The sequence below is a fragment of the Myxocyprinus asiaticus genome, chromosome 40, assembly GCF_019703515.2.
Source record: "Myxocyprinus asiaticus isolate MX2 ecotype Aquarium Trade chromosome 40, UBuf_Myxa_2, whole genome shotgun sequence".
Taxonomy (NCBI): domain Eukaryota; kingdom Metazoa; phylum Chordata; class Actinopteri; order Cypriniformes; family Catostomidae; genus Myxocyprinus; species Myxocyprinus asiaticus.
Window position 1 is genome coordinate 17,512,380 of NC_059383.1, and position 22,795 is coordinate 17,535,174.

General features: G+C 38.5%; 1 pseudogene; it reads left to right on the plus strand.

Annotated features, from left to right (window-relative positions):
* Positions 1–357: 357 nt before the first annotated feature.
* LOC127430529 (probable ATP-dependent RNA helicase DDX10) overlaps positions 358–22,795 on the plus strand; it is a 60,476-nt pseudogene continuing 38,038 nt past the window's right edge.

Sequence of the window (22,795 nt, forward strand, 5' to 3'; positions counted from 1 at the left end):
CCTTCTACACGACTTAGTTGAAAACTTTCTACAATAATGCCAGTATTGGCTATGGTGTTTAAGCCCCGGCCTTTTAGGCGCGAAACTGTCTGGTATAAAAGCGGGCATTCAAATACCATTCCTCAGAATTTTCTGACTGAGGGACAAAGAGCTCACACCTCAAAAAACCCTGAGTCCGTAGTGCGGCCAGCTTACGCAATATCTCGTTCCCTTCATCTCAGGGAACCGAGATGACATACATAACCGAGAAGTTCCTTATGATTCAGTACACATGACAATGTGTCCCTAAGCTGATGCTATGGGGAACAGATTCCCATCAAACAGCACTACACTACATAACCTTCCCAGAGAGGAAACATGACGCCGCAGTCCCGCAGGATGACGACCAACATGAGTATGCTGCAAGTGAATGACCCTCATGGTGAGCCACGAGGGGAACACTCAGAATATATATATGAACTATGGCCATATAGTATGAATTAACCCCTTCATGATCCCAGTCAGGAAGGAAGTTTTATCTGTAATGAAAGTGCTTGTGACTTTGGGAGATACAACGGCCTGAATGCAGGCGGTTGTGTAAAATGACAGGGAGCCCATACTAAGAGGGGCATAAATGTATGTTTGGCCTATGCCACACGCCAGATGTCACATCTAGGTTGTAAAACCTTGCGAATGTGTTTTGAGAAGACCATCCTGCTGCAAAACATATGTCTTTAAGGATACACCATTCGTCCATGCCCATGAAGAGGCCATGCCTCTAGTTGAGTGTACTTTAATACCAATTGGGCAATTTGCACCCTGCGACTCGTAAGCCAGGGCGATGGCATCAACAATCCAGTGAGAAAGTCTTTGCTTGGAGATGGACATTCCTTTGGTGCATCCTCCATAGCACACAAAGAGCTGGTCAGACAGTGTGAACTGGCGAGTGCGCTCAACATATGTGTGTAGTGTCCGTCTGCAAGACAAAAGGGAGAGAGAAATCGGGTGAATGTAAAAGCGGCCCCCCGCAAAGTGCGGTTTTAACCTGCATGAACACCTGTTGACACTGCTCCGTCCACTGGACTGGGTCTGGAGCTCCCTTTTTAGTGAGATCAGTCAGCGGGCTGGTGACATCCGAATAATTAGGCACGAATCTCCTATAATAGCCAGCCAGCCCCAAGAACTGTCTCACCCACTTTTTGGTCTTGGGCCTTGGGCAGGTTGCAATCACTGCAGTCTTGTCAATTTGGGGACGTACCTGCCCATGGCCCAAGTGGAACCTCAGATACAGTAACTCCACCCGCCCAATCGCGCACTTCTTGGGGTTTTCTGTGAGTCCCGCTCGTCTCAGCGATCTCAAAACCGCCCTCAGATGCTGCATGTACCGCTGCCAATCATTGCTGTAAATGATGATGTAATCTAAGTAGGCAGTGGCGTAAGCCGAATGCGGTCTGAGGATTCAGTCCATGAGATGCTGAAATGTAGCCGGGGCTCCAAACAAACAAACATCACAAATTGGTGTAATCCAAATGGCGTGGAGAAGGCTGTTTTTTTCACGGGAAATTGGTGTCAAGGGGATCTGCCAATAACCCTTTGTCAAATCCAGTGTTGAATAAAATCGAGCAGTGCCCAACCGATCGAGCAACTCATCAACGTGAGGCATTGGGTATGCGTCAGATTTAGACACCACGTTGACTTTTCTATAATCCATACAGAACCGTACAGACCTGTCGCTCTTAGGAACTAGAACAACCGGGCTGGACCAATCGCTGTGGGATTTCTCTATTACCCCCATATCGAGCATTGCATCCAATTCTTCCCAGACAATTTTCTTTTTGTGCTCGGGCAATTGGTAGGGACGGCTACGTACCACCACCTCTGGCTCGGTCTCTGTGGTGCTATATGAGGTTCGTATGACCCGGTAGAGAGGAAAACATGTCTGCAAACTCCTTTTGCAACTTGGCAACCTCTGCAAGTTGATACGGTGAGAGGTGGTCTCCGCAAGTGACCGGGGTGAAATGATTGTGTTTTGTATTCACCTCTGGCACAAGCTCCGCCCTCTCGGGACTACTGTAGCCAACGGCCCAGTTTCTAGCATCCTCGTGCACGAACATACGAATCATGTTTTTAAGGGTTTTATTAAATCGCTCCACCAGGCCATCTGTTTGTGGATGGTTAACGCTGGTGCAGATTGATTTAATGCCCAATAATTCATAAAGCTTGCATAGTGTCCGTGACATAAAAGTTGTGCCCTGATCGGTGAGGATTTCTTACGGAATACCCACCCGGGAGATTATTTTGAAGAGTGCCTCCGGAATACTGCGTGCCGAGATGTTGCACAGAGGCACTGCTTCCAGATATCGCGTTGCATAGTCCACTAGGACCAATATAAAGCGATGTCCATGTGCTGACCGCTCTAATGCCCGACGAGGTCCATTCCAATTCTTTCGAAGGGGACCTCGATCAGTGGAAGAGGGCGCAATGGCGCTTTTGGGGTGGCCGGTGGATTCACCACCTGACATTCGCGGCATGCCGCACACCACCTGCAGACATCGCCGCCAATGCCCGGCCAATAAAAACGGGCTATTAGGCAGTTCAGTGTCTTTCTTTCCCCTAGATGACCCGCCATGCGATTATAATGCCACCTGGAACATCATTTCACGACGGCTCTGCTCTGACATGGAGCAGACGAAGCTTTAGTGCAGGACCCATCTACGCATATTCCCTTTAATGCATTTCTAATTCAAAACCCCAAAATCAGCGGATGGGTGAGGCGGGAACTAACCGCGGCCTCCACTTTATGTTTTGTTCCCTGAAATTTAATCACAAGGGTCACCACAGGGTAGTTGTGAATATCCCCATGCACATACTTCACCCTCATGGTTTTAGCTGTGCCCAAAGCCTCGTGCTGAATCAAGCATTGGTGGATAGTGGTTTGATTACAACCCGTGTCCACCAATGCTTGGTGAGTACCCCCCTTGACACTTAACGGTATCCGGTACTCTCCGGCCCGATCGGGGGCAGCCTGCGGAGTGTCGGGGTAATCATTTTGAATGGACGCTTCGTAAGTGCGTGATTCAAATGTCAAGCACGAGGTCAAGCTTTTCACACAAATATTCTATTGGCATAGACGCAGCATATGGAGATTGAGGGGCCACCTCAAATTCATCCTGCTCAACCTTGCGGACCCACCATGCCTCCTCGTGTGATTCCTTGGGAGTCACAAAAGATGCGGTTGGGAGGGCACGGGAGGATGAATATTCCTGATTCGCGAGCGAAGCGTTTTGAGACTCATGCACTCACAGTGAGGGCAGTCTGTTTCTATGAGAGCTGTCTTTGCATGGGCGTGGCCCAGACAGCGAATGCAGCTCTCATGCTGATCTGATGGCTGGATGTGTCCCTCGCATAAGGAACACTTATGGAACAACATCTTTAAAAAGACGCTAACATGTAAGCAGCTCATTTATATATATATATATATATATATATATATATATATATATATATATATACACATACACACACACACACACACACACACACACAATATCAACAATAGCTTAAGGATACAAAACTCCTGCCGAAGCACTGCAGGGAATCAGGATGCTGAAGCAGCCTGTTCACCAGCGAAGCATCAAGTGGCGAGGTGGAGTAAATGTTTGCCGGAACACTGCAGAGGATCAGAGAGTCTTCTCGTTGTCATGAAGATCCCGCCGCTGTCTCGTGTATGTCGACGGCGAAGTAGAAGGCTTCAAGACGAGAGATGAATCGCTGTCTTGAATAGGGTTGAGAACCGAGAACCGGTTCTTGTTCAGAACCAGTTCCATTCTTTAAAAAATACCGGAATCATATGATCTTCGTGACTTTCGGTTCCGTTAACAGTTCTCCAGTGTGCAATTTTCTGCTGATGTGGCTGGAACACTGTCCACAAATACTCTGACAGTGTTTCCAGCAGCGCATCTCTGCAGCAGTGCTGCCCTCTACTGACTCTACCACGTAAAACACACAGTTCTACCAGTATATTTCATTCCCAATCGGACGAGTCTCTAGCCGGCTCTTTTTACAGTGTGAAACATATGCGCTGCCGGTACAGTTCGATTTCCGAAATAATCATTCAACAGGAGCTGGTTCTTTTGAATCAACAGCGCAAAACATATGGTGCTTCCAGTATACAAGTAATCTTATACTGATGTGCAAGTTATGAATGTCCAACTCGAAATTAAATAAGAATTTTTGAAGTCTCACAATCCTGAAGTACAACAGTAGGCTACAAAACACAAGTCTGAACTGTCTCTGGAACTGTTACTGTTTATTTAATGTTGACCTGTGTCTCTATTAAATCAATAGTTGGTTATTCATATGACAATGTGTAATTATAGATACACAAGTTTTGTTGTAATAAGTGGAATTTTATAAAATAAACGAATTAATGAAATATGCCATCACATTTTGTGTTGGTTTAGATTTCTTTATTTAAAATAGAAGTAAGGATCTATTATTGGATTGTATTTATGTCTCCAAAAGGTCTGCAAACACACCTTTTACAAAAACTGTATTAAATGTATTTCTCATTTGTTATATCTGCTCTGTACAAATCTGAAATGATCTCATTATTTGGTAACAGACAGCAGAGGGTAGTAAATGCAATAAGAATTGCATTTCTAAATCATTCTTAAAAAAAAAACAAAAAAAAGTATGAAAAGAATGATTGGACTCGTTACTGGATCCGTTAAGGAACCGGAATCGGTAAGAGGAATCGGAACCGGAATTGTAAAATTCCTTACATTTTCCAGCCCTAGTCTTGAAGGATGAAAATTCTGAGGAATGGTGTTTGCTTGCCCACTTTTAGACCGGACAGCTTCGCACCTAAAAGGGCGGGGCTAAAACACCATAATCAATACTGGCGTTATTGTAGAAAGGTTTCAACTAGGTCATGTAGGACACTCCCCTTAGCGTCAGCTTTTTGACGCAGTGTCAAATGTACTGAATCGTAAAGGAACAGCTTTGTCGTTTACATGCACTGTATAAACGGCGTACTCTTTACTCTTGTATACATGCGGCTCGATCAGTAAGGATCTTTTTCCACAGCAACGTAATTTTCCCGCAACGCTTGTGTAAATAACATAGATGGGATCTGAGGAAGACTTCACTATTTTACTGATTTTCCCACTTTACTCCCTGAAATATTGAATTCTTTCCACTGCAATGACATGTTGTTGGGCTCCATCCTATGACGTTTGTTATGCGGGTCTGTTCCACAAACGCGTTCCAAACACCCATCAGAACGCCGCTTATGCGTTTACATGACCACAATAAGCTGCGTTCTCTGGACGTAACCTAGGTGTGTTAAACCGTTTTCTCTTAATCCCTTAAATGGCATAAGGAAATCAATGTTCTTGTTTACATGACGTTTCAAAACGGCACTTTCTGCACAAACCCTGGAATTAACCGTTTTCTTTAGTGCATGTAAAGTGAAATGTTAGCATGCTAAAAACTTGCTGGTCCGAAGCACTACTGAGTGCAACTTAGTCACTATTTTAGGGTTAGCACAGCAATTACTCGGTGGATAAAGTAATGTGTTAAATACTCATGCTCCACTCTTCACCATGATGGGAACCCCCTCCCCCAAACTACAATAAGCTGAAATTCTTCTAAATACAAACAAGTCTTCCCCTGTATATTCATCTTGCACAAAGACCCATAAAATAACACTTAATTTCAAGTCTCTTAAAGTCTCATGCAGAGCATGCTGGGAACTAGAAATCCTCTGCCCACTTTCAGGTAACCAAACAAAAAATATGCATGACCCAGCGCAAATGGATTAAGTCAACCTGACAAGACACTGTTTTTTAGTTTAATCAACTTAGTTAATATAAGTTCCCTTGGTTACATGAACTTTTTGAGTAATATGAACATGGGAGGATTTAGTAAAACTGACAATAGTGAAAGTTGATATCACATAAATGACTTGTTTCTTAGATCAATCCCAAAGAGGCTGTGAAGTTCTCTGATTTTCCACTTTCAAAGAAAACTCTGGGTGATCACCCAACTTTTGAACTCTGTTTATTTCACATTTATGTAACTTGTGTCAGCTACTGTAATTGTATTTTCTAAATCTTTATAATGCTCTTCATCATGTCAATAGGTCTTCTTGAGGCTCAGTACAGGCAGCCCACAGAGATTCAGAGGCAGACTACTGGCTTTGCTTTGCAAGGGAGAGATGTTCTTGGAGCTGCAAAGACAGGCTCTGAAAAGACCTTGGCCTTTCTCATCCCAGTAAGTTATCTCAGCATTTAAGGTAATGCACACATAAGAAACAATAAGTTAATGCAATGTATTAGTGAATAAGCATCAAACAAAGTGTTGCGGTTCTCAGCATCCCTTTCTAATACACTGTGATTGTCTCAAGGTTTTGGAGTGCTTGTACCGTGAACATTGAACTGCGATGGATGCAGATCTTATAAACCGATCTTCTTTGCAGTACCCCTGCCACTCTGGAGCAGAACTATGTGGTGTGTGAGCTGCACCAAAAGGTCAACATGCTCTACTCTTTTTTGAGGAGTCACCTTCAGAAGAAGATCATAATCTTTTTTGCTTGCTGTAAAGAGGTAACCAAGTTTATTGTTTACAAATTAAAATTACCATTGTTTTCCAGTATATTTGTCATTTGCTTTTAAAAAATATTTAATGTGTTAGCATTTGCAATATGTTTGACAAGAGTTATCAGTCTTAGTACTGTGAATTTCATGCTGACATGCATTGTTGCTTATCTGTATTTCTAGGTTCAGTATCTGTTCCGGGTGTTCTGCCACTTACGTCCAGGTATCTCCGTACTGGCTCTGCACGGCAAACAACAGCAGATGAAGAGGGTGAAGGTTTACAACGATTTGTCCGCAAAACCATCGCTGTCCTTTCTGCAACAGATATTGCTGCCAGGGGACTGGGTAATGTAGACTCTTGTTCTTAAAACATGGCTTGTTTTAGTTTAAAATTATTGAAAAAAATTCCATGGAAAGTGAGCTGTAAACATTCTTTAAGTTGGTGTAACTGAGATTTTGTTTCTGTTCTCAGATTTCCCAGCTGTGAACTGGGTGTTACAGTTTAACTGCCCTGAAGATGCAAACACATACATCCACAGGGTTGGGAGGACAGCCAGGGAACACTGATACACAACTGTGTTTTACTGCTTTAATTTGATGGCATTATAACATTTTTAACAGATATTTGAAATTCACACACAGCACTTGCAGGTGTTTGTTAAGATGGAACACTAGATGGCAGGTTTGCTCTGTTCAGTCTGTATACTTATTGGGGAATATTGAGGGGACATTAGCATGACCGAAATCTACAGAGCCCCTTAGAGGAAAAAGAGGGATTTTATTTTCTAAAATAGTTTTGTGTTCCTTAGCAATAATTTTGTGTTCTCACAAAAAGTTAACCATGATTTTACTACAGTATCCATATTTTAACCATGATATGTGTAGTAAAATCATGGTAGTAATACAGGAAAACCAAAATGGTGGTAGTAAAAATCATAATCATTATGCAAAAACATTTTTTTACTATAGTAACACCATCGTTAATTTCTTCCCAAAAAGAATTACTGTAGTCATGGTTAATGTAATTTGACTATAGTGAAACCGTTGGACTAGATTTTATTTATTTATTTATTTATTTATTTATTGTGGAAAAATATTTGTTGTTGTTTTTGTTTTTTGTTTTTGTTTTTGTTTTGTTTTGTTTTTTCCAGAATGATTATTATGGTTTTGCAATGAATATCATGGTTAAAAATGGTTGCTGTACAGTAGGATAGCCATGGAAAATATTTGTTTGTTTTTACTACAAATACCGTTGTTATTAGTTACTAACTATGTGGTTACTAGTTACTATAGTAACTATGGTTACTGTAGTAAAAAGATGGTTAATGTTTGTAAGGGATGGATATATCAAACTAGTGCACAGGAATGCAAAACTGTTTCAGAAAATAAATTTCCTCTGTGCTCAAAGGGGCTCTGTAAAAATCCTAAGTGAATAATTAATAATTTTATATCATGATAACATTATATATCACACTATAGTTATTTTTTGCTTGAAATGTAACAAAAATATATTTTTTTATTTTAATACCCATGTGGTAATGCGTGTTTATGGATAATCCAGTGAATTAAATAAATGTGCTTCATCTGATTGTATTTTGTTCTCTCTTTTTTTTTTTATTTTTTATTTTTTTATTATTTTTTTTGAGGTTGGTTATTAATAACAAAATTAGTTAAACTGAGGTGTTGAAAATTATGGTCAATAATGGCTTTTAATTAGATAAACATTTTATCTTGTTAGTTGCTCATGGGAAAAACATTTTCAGTCTTTCTTCACTGATGCCTTGTAACACTAAATCTCTGAAATTAAATTCAGTCAGATTGGTAGCAGCTGTAGCTGCACAGTTTTTGTTTTGACATACATTGCCCGTAACAGTTTAATGACAGAGATATTCTATTTTTGGACTCTGGCTTCACTTGTTACAATCTCACCTTGAGGGCAAGTATGTAACTGCAGTCCTCACCTCTGAAGCTATGCAGAGTTGTCAAATTCTTAGTGCTTAGAGCAAGACAGCACACACCTGCCGGCCTCTCTCTCTCTCTCTCTCTCTGTGCTACACTTGTCTTTTCAGTGTGGAATCGATATTCTCTGTAACTCCCCTTCACATAGATCACCGCCCTCAGCAGAAAGCTCACAAGCTTTAACATGAGCTCTCACAAAGCTGTGTTTAAATAAAAAGAGAAAAAATATTGGTGTGATAAGGCTGTATTGCGGCAGACCACCTGGTGAGACATTTAGTCTTAAAGTGATACTTCACCTAAAAAAAGTGATACTCACCCTCATATCTTTTCATCCCCAAACCCATATGACTTTCTTCTGTGAAACAAAAAAGGAGATGCTAGGGACAGCCTCAGTCCTCATTAACTTTCATTGTATGGGAAAAAAAGCAGCCTCAACATTCTTCAGAAATCTCCTCTGGTGTTCTCTCTATGCAGGTGCAAGAAGGGTGGTGAGTCTCTTTTGATCCTGTTGCCCTCAGAGGAGAAGGGCTTGATTGCACAGCTTCAAGAAAAAAGAAGTTCCCATTAACAAAATCCAGTGAGTGCCTCTTTTCTTCCTGCGTGACTGCATACAACCAATAGGATGGGGAAAATAAGAAGTGGGATTTTGAATTGAAAGTAGTCACATAGAGTATGTGACATGTAGCCCGTTTTGCAGAGAGGACTGTGTGTGTTTTTTTTAGGAGGAATAGAGGATGCCATGTGTTACAATGAAAGCTGGCAGCTCAATTCCCAGCGAGAGCCTATTATCATGTGATCATGATGATCAATGATGTCTGCAGCGAATATGCAACTGAAATCATTGTCTCCTTTTGCTGGACATTACTGTATATTTGATATTATCTTTGTAAATGTATTCATGTACAAATGCCGCTGTTGTGGGGAGGTAGTAGACCTCCACAGTCGACTGCAAACTCACATTCAAGTTTGGATTTATTTTGGTACAGAACAGACACTTTTCACAATCAATTATGGATTCAATCAAGACCTATCCTACGTGTATTTTTTCTTCTCTCTCTTATTGAATATTCTGGAAATATGTTGAAATATGTACGATATCTAAAATTTGTTGTGAATTTTTATTTCATGTTGACTTGTATTGTTCAAGCTGAGGTGTGTAATTTTTCAAAACTACTTGGTCCTTTCCAAGATTAAAATGCAAAGACAACTGTAAGCCATTGGTTGTTGGATTTACCTGAAAAGTGTAAACATTATGTGTCTGCAGTGCTATCAAAATATTGCTCTGTTTGTTTGAGTACCTTGAGCAGCCCTATATAGCAACATTAGTCGCTTTTCCACCATTGGGCTGAACGGTTCTCATTTCCAAACTGTGCTGCTCCGAGCCAGCTGGCTTGGTTAAAGGAATAGTTCACCCAAATATTTAAATTCTCTCATTATTCACTTACCCTGATGCCATCCCAGATGTTTATGACTGTCTTCAGTAGAACACAAATGAAGATTTTTAGAAGAAGATGGAGCTCTGTCAGGTCCTTATAATGCAATTAAACTGGTGCCAGCACTTTGACGGTCCAAAAGTCACATTTAGGCAGTATAAAAGTAATCCAATTTACTCCAGTCGATCAATGAATGTCTTCTGAGTGAATGGATAGGTTTATGTAAGAAGTCGATAATTAAAACATTTTTAACTTTTAAATTTGCGCTTCCGTCCAGGGCTCTGATGCTGTTTGAAATGTCCGAACTCTCGCATGACGTTTGTTCTTTTGTTGTAAATAAGTGCCTCTTCCTCTTGCGCTTATGTCATGCGAGTTGATGCAGATGCATCAACTGCTTGCAGGAAGCTATTTTTAAGTTTATAACGTTTTAATTATCAATTTATTTTTTACACAGACGTATCGATTTGCTTCAGAAGACATTCATTGAGTTGCATGGATTACTTTTATGCTGCCTAAATGTGACTTTTGGACTGTCAAAGTGCTGGCACCTGTTTACTTGCATTATAAGGACCTGACAGAGCTCTATCTTTTTCTAAATATCTTTTTGTTCTGCTGAAGAAAGACAGTCATACAAATCTGGGATGGCATCAGGGTAAGTGAATAATGAGAGAATTTTCAATTTTGGGTGAACTATCCCTTTAAGGTTTCTTTTTCCACAGTGGTATGGTGGTGAAATCAGGAGAAGGTACTTAACAGATCTGTCTTTTGGCGACGGCATTATAAAGTAAACATTGGAGCTAGTGCACTATGGAGGATGATCGCACATTACAGTTTTTAGGACTGCTATTTTCCCTGGTTTTACTCTGCTAACAAACAGTACACAGACGATGTCACAAAAAGAAAAGTAAAGAGTAAAAGGTGCGAGGTTTACCATAATTTGCTGAGGGCTTGTGTTTACCACCGAACACAAGCATGCAGAGAGGTAAAAGTTCCCAGACTAGCTAAAAATGAAATTTATTTACAAAATGTTATACACGTATTATATGAAAATAGTATATGAGAGTATATTGATGTATTTTGAGTTTAATGAGCTAGAAATCTACTTCCTTGATGAAAAAGGGTTGTAGAAAAATAAATGTAGGCTACAATACTAAACCATAATAATAAAATCATGAAGATACACTAGAGAAGTCGCCACATACTGAAGCTATTCCACCAGCACGGTTGAGTACGGTTAGCTAACCGTGCCTAGAATTGTTTATAGTTGTGCCATGCCAAACCATGCTCCAGTGGAAATGCTACTGTAACCATTCCATATCGTGCTCAGAACTCGGCCCGATTGTGGAAAAGTGGCTATTGATTGAACCAATTGAATGAATTTGGGACAGGACTAATGTATTTGTCCTACCAATGAAAGACAGGAGTGTTTGGAAAGCCTGTTTGAAATTACTCGCTATTTTTGCAGTTCCATTTGGTGATGCTAGTGGTGCAGAAATTACACACGTCACCTTTAAGTCAAAGTCCAGTGAGAACTGACTGATTTTTGTTGATTTGTTGAGCAGGGTGAACCCAGAGAAGTTGATGTCTGTACAGCAAAAGCTGGATGCCTTCCTGGCCCAGGAGAAAGAGCAGAAGGAGCGAGCCCAGAGGGTATGAGGCAGGACACCTGACTTGCTGTGCAGTCTCTCGCACCTCATATCAAGCACTGAGAATTGATGTTATACTTAAGCGCAGAGCTGTGCTTTTAGGATAATCTGACTGTCTCCCTTACACCCAGGGCTGAGCTTTTTCAGGCTTGCTACAGAGAGAAGAACAGCATGAAATGTAAATCGGCAAAGTTCTGCCAGGAAAATGCCTGTGCACTTTCAGTTGTGTTTTATCAGGGATATGTTTTCAGATTTTATCCCCTGTAATGCCTTTTCTCTAACGCCCCCCCCCTCTCTCAACGGCAGTGTTTTGTGTCCTACCTCTGCTCTGTCTGTCTAATGCAGAACAAAGATGTCTTTGAAGTTTTGCCATTAAGTGCATTCTGTGAAGTTATTCCCAGTACCAGCAGCTCTCTGTGTAAATGTGTGTGTGTCTTTGAACACTCATGAGTATTTGATATATCATTGTTATGCAATAGAATGTACTAAATTTAGAATTTTTTTTTTTTTTTTTTTTTTTGCCTGATTATTGACTAATTGATTAAACAACTTTTAAAAACTAGAGCTGTCAATCGATTAAAAGTTTTAGTGGAATAAATGACATGATGTGCTAATTAATGAATCGCATTTAATCGCATACCAATAGTTACTGAGAAAAGCCCTCAAATAAAGGTGATTTAAAATAATGAATATATATATATATATAATGTGTAAAAAAAGTGGTTTTAAAAGTATACATGTATTGTTTGTGATATTTACTGATTTCCATATCATTCAACATATTCCTATTATTGGCCTACTTTCCTCTGCTCTATTTTTGATTGTTGGTTTATGTACTCGTGCATCAGACAGACGTCTCACTTTGGTTGCATTGCATCTTACTAGTTTTCAGTGCCTCTAGTGATAAGCACTGTGTTTTTAGGAAGCTGTGTCAAGTTAAACGTAGTTTAAAACTTTGAAAAACCATTCTCGATATCCCTGCATTCTGTTGCGCATGGTCGAGCTGTCATTGAGCGAAAGAGCGCGTGTGGAAGGCTGAGCCAGAACCCTTTTAATAGGGGAGCCTACAAGCTTAGCCTAAAATAGCATAACGCGGCGCACCCATAGACCTTCTATGGTGGAACACTGGCAAGGACACAAATAAACTGCTTTTGTGTGGAAACTATGGGTGCACCGATCGATCAGCCACTGATCGAAATCGGCCGATTTTTGTCTTAGATCTGTGATTGGCGATCGGGCCTAGAATTAGAAAACTGTATGTTTTTACCACATGCGAGTCTCCATTAAACTTAACTGCGCAAACGAGCGCGCGCATCCATGTCAATCAAACCGATCGCAATGGAGAAAGGGAGAGCAATCATTTTGATTAAACTCATGCAACATCATACCGTGCTTTCAGTTTCAATGTAATCAATCGTGCAGCTTTCATGGATGTCATTATCATGTGTGCCGGTTTTTGAAGTGTTTTAGATTGTTTCTAATTATGTAACCGCATGTAATACTATGAGCACCAGGAGGAGACTTTTCAGCACAAGAGTGAATCTGCACTGCGTTTGTAGATGATTGTACTATGTTAAACTGTATACTGAATATAATGTATAATAATGCTAAGGGCCCTGATATTTGATAGTCTGATAGTGCCAAATGTAATGTCTGATTTCACCAGTAAATTAAAATTATGGCAAACATTATTTTAATGGATAAGCATGCACTACCCTAAAAAAAATTTTTTTTTAAAATAATACTTTAGAAACATGTAATCAGTGACAATATGGTTTTAAAACTTGCAATATTAATTTAAAATACTTAATGTATGTAATCAGTGACAGTGTACAAGCATATGTATCTAACATAATTATGTATTTTTCAGCTGGGCAGAATTATTAATATTTCTATTCTGGTGTCACCATTGCCCTTTGCTGGGCTGATTTTTTTTGTCCCACTCCATCCCTGATGGATAATTTTACTCTTTAATAAACAGTACTTTTTAAGTTTTACAAGTAAAGGAGCTGTTTTGCATATGTCCTGAAAGTAATAATAATAAATATCAAACATAACAATTTAGGCTTTGTTCAAAGTTTTGTGAGAGTATAGAATCATTCAGTACCTTAAACCAAACCAAATCCTTACGCCCTTTATCATTTCTGTTTCTTAAAGAACATTTGAATAAAATACAGGAAATTTCGTTATTTATCCGATTAACTGAAGAAATAATCGAAGATTAATCAATTATCAAAATAATCGTTAGTTGCAGCCCTACATGACAGTGGCCTTTGGAGGGTGAGTTGTTGGCAGTTGTAAGCATTCATGAATTTTCAGACATGATGTAATTCACATGAATATGCAGTTTTGTTTTTAAAAATGTGTAAGAATTACACATGTATGAATATTAAGTTGCCAATACACCATTAGTCATTACCGTAGTAATTCTGACTCATTGCACAGTGAGCAGGAAGAGGATAAAGAGGCTGCTAATGGATATAAAAACTAAACAAACAACAAATAAATATACGAATACAAATCTGAGTACACGTGATGTAACGTGAGTCGTGACAATCAGATGTTGTGTTGAGCGATAGAGACTGTTTGTGCGATAATGAGCACTTTCAGCTTCACTCCCTTCAATATGCTCACTCGCGGTGTCAAACATGCGCGCTCTCAAGGTTCTCTCAATATCTCAGTCACTCATCTCAGCGCTATTCTGTGAGGATCCCACTTTAAATCAGATTAATGTTGGTCACATTAACACTAATCACTGCAATTACATTTTAACCATAATGGCACCGTATCTTCACGCATTTGCTTAATAATTAGTGATTTGTGTTACAGCAAATCTGTAAACAAATCATAGATATTCATTATTTCTCACTGGAGCGGTTTTAGAGCTTGTAATAAGATATATTTTTCTTATTTTTTAACATATCTCTGCTGTGTGTGATGCTCTCATGGTTTTCACTGCTTACCAGTATGTCACAATGACCTTTTGATATTGACAGCAGAACTATTCATAACTGTTTCAAAACAATGTTAGCAATTCACAATTAATGTAATTTTAATGTAATTTTGGTAACACTTAATAAAAAGGTTTCATTTCTTTAACATTAGTTAATGCATCAGGTATCATGAACAAACAATGAACAATATATTTTTACAGCATTTATTAGTCATAATGTTAGTTAATAAAAATACAATTGTTCATTGTTAGTTCATAGTGCATTTATGTGCATTAACTAATACAACTTTTGATTTTAAAAATTTAATAGTATATGTTGTAACTGACATTAAGTTCATTAGTTAATGTTAACTACAGTAATGTTGTTAAATAATGTTAACAAATGGAGTTGTTACTGTAATTTTACTGTGTGGGGCATAAACATATAACCGCAGCATATAACTAGCAAAAGTGTGGCATAGGGCACTTTAAGAAAAATTGGTATCTGCCTCAAATTTCCTTATCAGTGCACCACTAGTGGAAATGGCTCATCACTTAATGAACTGACCACGTGTCTGTTAATGTTCAGCATGTTTTACACTAAACAATCCTTTTGGAATGAACTGGTTGTGGAGTTTACTACGATAAATTGATGTTTTATAAGAGAAGTCACGGATGATTTTGTGACAGGTAGGTGTCAGTTTACGGCTCATTTGTATGGTAACCGCAAACGGTGACTTACTGTCGTAATATGCTAGTTGACAGTTACGCGCTCTTCTATGATAGAACCGCAGAGGTTGTCATCTCTAAAATTAAAGAATCTCTGGCTGAGCTGCTTGCTCGCTGGTTTAATAAGAAGTGTACCACACATCTTAAGTCTCTTTTTACCATGCAGAAGCATATAAATACTTTACACCTTAATAACAAAAGACTTCTGAAAAAACAAACGGCTTTCATTACATGCATCTGTTGTAGCGTAACTCAGGAGTTTAGCGGAGAATACAAATGAAGGTTCTGCCAAGTTTGAATAATGGAGTGTGGTTGGAATTTTTTACAGCTTATTTTAAAGGCAGGATAAAGCTGGATATTCCAATAAGTCTCCTGCAGATAGAGATCTTTAAAAGTTCTTTGGAATTGTGGGAAGAACATGTTTTAAAGCAAAAGTGAAAAATCTATACTACTTTTTTGTAGTCATCCTTGATACTACTACTACTGATGTAACTTATTATAACTAGAGTTGTGCAAAACTACATATTTGTAAAATACAGCTCTGGAAAAAAATTATTAGATCACTGCAAAAATTATCAGTTTCTCTGGATTTACTATTTATAGGTACACTGTAAAAAAAATCTCGTAAAATTTACGGTAAAAAAAAACTGGCAGCTGTGGTTGCCAGAAATCTACCGTAAAAAATACGGTTGAAATGTTCTTCTGTTTACGGTATACCTAAAAGTGAACAAACATTTACGGTAAAAACTTGCAGTTTTGGTTGCCATAACAAAAAAAAAAAAAAAAAAAAAAAAAAACATTCAGAACTGGTATGAAAAGCAAATACACTTTTTTATTTAAATACCACAAACATAGTAAATACATACTTTGGACAACCATATTCTTCTCCTTAAAACAGCAGTAAAAGAATGTACTCCCTGTTCGCTTCAACTTGCAGAACAAACATTTTGAATAATTGCAATCTTTACCAGAAAGCCACACATTCAATAACCTGAACAAGACAGCACACCATTCTATTAACAGAATGGATTAATCATGAACCAAATGCTTGGAAAGCATTAACATACAGCTTTTTACAATCTCAGATGCACAAAACAAAACTTCCTGTAGGAAAACTTAAATGTATAAATTGAAAGGACATGAAAAGCATAACTATACAAAAAAAAAAAAAAAAAGACATTTTATTTTAGGTACACACAATGTTTTGTTGGCTGCTCAAATCATTACTGGTATAGTACCATACGTACTATAAGTACAAAACAGTATATAAGCCAAAAATAGCTTTCTAAGAGGACTCACATTTAAGTAGTTTTCGACATTCAAAGTTCAAGCATCTTTCAGTGTAAATCCAGATAACACAAAGTTGTAAAACATTCTCAGTGCCAACGTAATCTTCAAACATCTGTCAAAAAGGTTTTGTCCAACATTAATCTGCTCTCCATTCATGATCAGCAAGGTCTGCTATGAGTGTAAGGACTTGGGGGTTCACTGGGAGCTGTTTTTTGTTTTACCTCGGTTCAACTTTGGTGCCCTTCTCTGGGTTTATGCTGAAGAAGCACCTTAAAAAGAGAACTGAATGACTGAATTTGTTGCTCACAAATATACACTGATTAAAGTGTTAGTTCACCAAAAAATGAAAATTATGTCATCATTTACTCACCCTCAAGTTGTTCCAAACCTGTATGAATTTCTTTCTTCTGTTGAACATGTGGGTAACCAAACAGTTACTGGTGCCCATTGACTTCCATAATATGGGAAAAAAATTACTATGGAAGTCAATAGGGACTAGAAACTGTCTGGTAACCCATATTTTTCTAAATATCTTTTGTGTTCAGCAGAAGAAACAGGTTTGGAACCTCTTGAGGGTGAGTAAATACCCAGCAACCATTTGGATGTTTAATGACCGTTGAAAAGACGTCCCTCTGACATGTCCCATCATGGTTGAAAAATAGTTCCAAAATGAAAGTTATGAAACATATCTGAATGCATTTTTAAGAAATGTTCAATGTTACAAATGTTTTATTGATTTACACCGTCCTACCACGACTATTTTTGGCCAGGGACACGACGTTGTCGTCTGACCGATGTTTGCTGGGTAATGACAGAATTTTCATTTTTGGGTGAACTATACCTTTAACCACAACAAAACTTTAGTGTACTATTTAGAGAGTACCATTGTAAAGGAAGTCATTTATTAGTCAACTTTTATGCATTGTAACATTCTTTAAAATATATAATTTGTGATTGTCAGTTTTTAGAATGTCATTATTTTCTCACCATCTAGTCAATGTTCCATTTTTGAGTGAAAAGTTGAACAATTTCCGTAACACTTTACAACAAGTCGTAACGTATGCTGGCTGCTGACAATGATGACAAAGACGAAGATGACGTGAAGATGAAGAACCCAAGTGCAGTTTATTTACAAATGTGAACCAGTAACCCTGACTACAAAACAAAACATGAGCTTGACTATGGCTTGACTATGGCTTGACTATGGCTTGACTATGGCTTGACTATGGCTTGACTATGGCTTGACTATGGCTTGACTATGGCTTGACTATGGCTTGACTATGGCTTGACTATGGCTTGACTATGGCTTGACTATGGCTTGACTAAACACATACCATCACATTCAATACTAGACAACTACACAATGGAAAACATGAGGCTTAAATACATGGACATGGGGGAACATAAACCAATGAACAAACAGAACTGATAACAAGATAATTAAACAATAAACCAATGAAAACATGACACATGAACATGGAGGGAAAACAGGAATCACATGACAAGGGAAACAAGAACTAAACATTTCAAAATAAAAGACATGAATCAACAGAATACACATGACACAAGTTAACATTAATTACTCACCCTCATGTTGTTCCAAACCCATAAGACTTTAGTTCATCTTCTGGACACAAATGAAGAATTTAATGAAATCTGAGAGCTTTCTCTCCCTCCACTGACAGCTACACAACGACCACTTTCAAGCCCCAGTAAGGTAGTTAAAGACATAATTAAAGCAATCATGTGATTCCAGTGGTTTAACTTCAATTTTATGAAGCAACATGAGTGCTTTGTTTGGGCAAAAAACAATTTATCACTTTATTTACAAAAATATTGATCTGTAACACTTGTTCATGAGAGCATCATGACACGTGTTGTATGGATGCGAGAGCAGACATTGTGTGAACACAATTTTAAATAAAGTAGTAAATGATGCTCTTTTGCACAAACAAAGCAATCGTGATGCTTCATAAATTGAGGTTAATCCACTGGAGTCACATGGATTACTTTAATGATGTTTTTACTACCTTTCTGGACCTTGAAAGTGGTAGTTGCGTAGCGGTCAATGGAGGGACAGAAAGCTCTCAGGTTTCATTAAAAATATCTCCATTTGTGTTCCAAACTTGAACGAAAGTCTTACGGGTTTGGAACGACATGAGGGAGAGTAATTAATGACAATTTACAGAATTTAACTAACCCTTTAACATGAACTAATGTTACTTTCAACATTAGTTAATGTATTGTGAACTAACATGAACAAACAATGAACAACTGTATTTTTCTTACAAAAACAAAGATTAAATACTGTTACAAATGCAATTCCCATTGTTAGTTAGTACATTACCTAATGTTAACAAATGAGACCTTACTGTAAATTGTTACCACAAGTTTCATGTAAAAAAATGGTTTAATGCCTACCTTTGCATGAACTCCAGAGTAGAACCCAGTTCCAAAGGGTAATGAATGTTAAAACAGTAGTAACTGCCAAACATCATGCACAATGCAGAGATAAATTTAGAAATGTGCGGAGTTGTAATCTTTTGGTCGATGCTCAGCATGAATAGTTTTGATGTGTAGCAGGAAGAGACTACAGACAAAAACAAACAATAAAATGCCTTTGGTTTTAATATATTTTGGAGCTTTAATCTCAGTGTGCTGACATTCACAACCAGCCATTCATAAAGACATTTATACAGGTTTGGAACAAAATGAGGGTGAGTAAATGATGACAATTTTCATTTTTGGGTGAACTATCCCTTTAAATTTTTTAATATGACACTAAATTGTATTCGTTCAAACTTACCACAGACAATGATGCAGGGTGTTGCTGGTAACTTGTCTACCTCCACATCTTCGACAAGGCAAGACTCTTCCACATAATGAAACACCACCTCTTCCTTTTCATCAAAGTAGGCAAGCAGAAGCAGCACCACATCTTTCAAATCTTCACTGCATCCCTCAGTTTGACACCTCGTAACTTCTAGTTTTGCAGCAGCTTGCAGTACTTTTGTCTTCTTTTCTGCACCAACTGTTTTAAGAAAGTTCAGGAGCCGCTGTCCTTTTTTATCCAAGCTTTTAAGGAACATCTCCTTCAGATCAATTCCGGTTAGCTGCTTGAAGTGTACACACTTACCAACCTCTTGAAATAGAAAAGGCCAGTTCTCACAAAGCTGTTGTATGCTTGCTCCGTTGTTTATATATTTGCATTGAGAGTAGTATGTTGCTTTCAGAAGGTTGCGAACTTCTTCTGGGTCAACATTTGTTGTTTTAGACATGATCTTCATCCGTTCTTGTTTATCCAACTGGCTCTCTTTAGTCTCATTGTGCAGCATAAATTTTAAATCCCAATTCACACAGCCATAAGTGTCTTGAACCGCTGCCCTTTTTTCAGCAGGAATCTCCTCTGTGTCAGATTCTTCTGTTCTGTTGCATTTTCTGATTTTTGGCACGTTGGGTCTCTTCACATTTTTCTATGCGATTCTGAATCTGCTTGACCATCGAGTTATACCCTGAACCAATTATATCACCTTCGATAACATCCTGCAGGGTATTTGGCCACAATCTTTTTGGCAATGGCTGTAGAGCTTTGTTTACTGGGACAGTCACATACCTTCATTTCAGACACGACAATTCTGACCATATCTCGTCGCAATCTTGGATTTGGTCTTTTCTTCCTTTCTAAACATTGAGTCAATACTTCTGGAAACTTCTGCCATGGAATTTTAAAACTGTCGGCCCAGTCCGAAACAACTCTGGAAGCCTTGCCACATGATGGGGATGATGAACATGGAGCACTGCTGCTCTCTCTAGAACTTGACAAGCAATCAGCACTTTGTTCTAAAAAGACAAAGAGGTAAAAAAAATGACATTTATTTGATCACTTATGAAAACAGATTATTTAGGAAAATTTTTTATACATTATGAAATCATAAGATGAAATGTACTTACTGATCTGGCTCCAGGCAGATACAAGTTTTCTGGCCTGAATGGGTCGTAATACTGGCAGGAGATCTGATTCCTGAACATATTGAAAATCTTCAGGTGATGTTACTCCAAGTGAATTCAGTGTCTCCACAACTGATTGCAGCACCGAGGATGAAAGATCTTTGAGTAACTCAGCAATTGCACTGGTTACATTGCTTTGCTCTGATTCATCCATGACTAAAACAGAGAAAAATCATCAATTTGGTGTCTCTAAAATTTATTAAAGGTATAGTTGTCCCAAAAATGAAATTTCTGTCATCATTTACACACCATCAAGCTGTTACAAACCTGTACGAGTTTCTTTCTTCTGTTGAGCATAAAAGAAGATATTTTGAAGAATGTAACCAAACAGTTACTGGTGCCCATTGACTTTCACAGTATTTTTTTCATACTATGTTTGGTTACACACATTCTTCAAAATATCTTCTTTTATGTCCAATAGAAGAAAGAAATTCATACAGGTTTGTAACAGCTTGATGGTGTGTAAATAATGACAGAAATTTCATTTTTGGGTCAACTATACCTTCAATATGTGGGGTCTGTTCAGCTGTACAAACAACAAACAGTGAAATGTTATGATGCAAAAAATATCACATTTTGGTTTGTATTATTTTAGTTTTAGCATCGATTATCAATACAACCCAATGTTACAACAATGCAAGACTTGTATTGACCTAATGAGACACTACGCTGTGTTTCAGTGGACTACGCTGTGTTACCCTACATCCTTGCAACATGTACGACGTCAGTGGGTAAAAGTCAGGCAAGTCCTCAATGTTCAGACAGTGAACCTTTCACTGGTGTTTCTTAGCGAGTACAAATGATACTCAGGAAGAAAATCGGCTATGAACACCCTGGTCAGCAAATCAACACGCTCCTCTGTGATAAACATGAGCAAAAGTTCACCAAACTCCAGTGTCTCATCATTTCTAATGACAAACAGTTGGCCCTTTTTGAATACAGTTCCTTTATACTGTATTTCCACAGAAACCCTTGTTTCTGTTTCACTGAGGCTGAACTGACTGCCTGCATCTTTGACAGTTTCACTGTAAAGCTCAGAATAAAATGGGGAACAATCTTTCATTCGCAAAAATGGGGGACAAGACCCAACTGTCGAATAGGCCTGAAACAATTAATGCCTTTCAGAAAGGGTGCAAGACAAATTTGTAAAATTCTTCAAATGTCTGGCACATCTTTTGAAGTAACTATGTTTACTTTCAAATCTCATTGTCCATAATCTGATCAACGGACCAAATTTGAGTATCAGACCTGGATAGTGTCGCAGGTAATGATGTTTTGGTTTTAGATTCACTTCTGGAAAAGCTGCTTTTCTAGACTCCAAGTATTCTTGGATAAGAACATCCAAATAAGCAACCTGTGACACTGAGATTTTCTGAGCACAAATCAGTTCAACAATGTCCTTTAGCTGTAGAGTTAATTGCCAACCTCATCTGCAGGATCCAGCACTCTATCACCAAGTATAACAGGTAGAAGCCATAAAAAATTCCAATTTTGAATGGCCTGACCTGCCAGCTTAGGTCCATGTGAACTGACCTCACAAGGTTTTGTGAAAGCATCAGAGCCATTATATTTGAACTGCCTGATTCGACGGTTAAGAATTGGGTAAGTGAACCACTTCTTCTTAGCTAAGTGCTTGATGTAAATAGCAACATCATAAGATAACACGCCTTCAAAAATATCGTGACCAAGGCAAGGTGGCAAGCCAGGTTGGCACACTTTAAAGTTCTTCAAAGAGTTGAAAACTGAATCAAACTTTATGCCTTGAACTGTTGCATTTTCGGTCTGTAACTGGTTAACAGCAGCACTGTAGCCCTCAACAGTGCATAGTGGACCGCATACATTTGGGTCAACACTCTGGAATTCCTCTTTAGTAATTAGACATTACCTGCAAAAATAGCTGGACTGACTAAAATTTTCAGTGAATCCACCAATGCAGTGGGATCCCAAATTGTCTCCAGCAATGCAGTAAAGAGTGCCTTTTATAACAGATTGATCTGACAAAGTAATTCCATTTTCCTCAAGGTCTTTCAGGTCTGCTACTAGCTCTGAGAAAACACTTTCATGGCGAAGTCTTTAAAGTCTTTCTCTCTGCAGAACATAACCAGCTGTATATGTTCGGTGTTTGACCTGAGATGAGCTGGCAAATTAACAAGAGAGAGGTATACAGCCAAAATTTTGTGTTTCTTTCGTGCAGAACCTAAAGGGTTAACCACCTCAAAA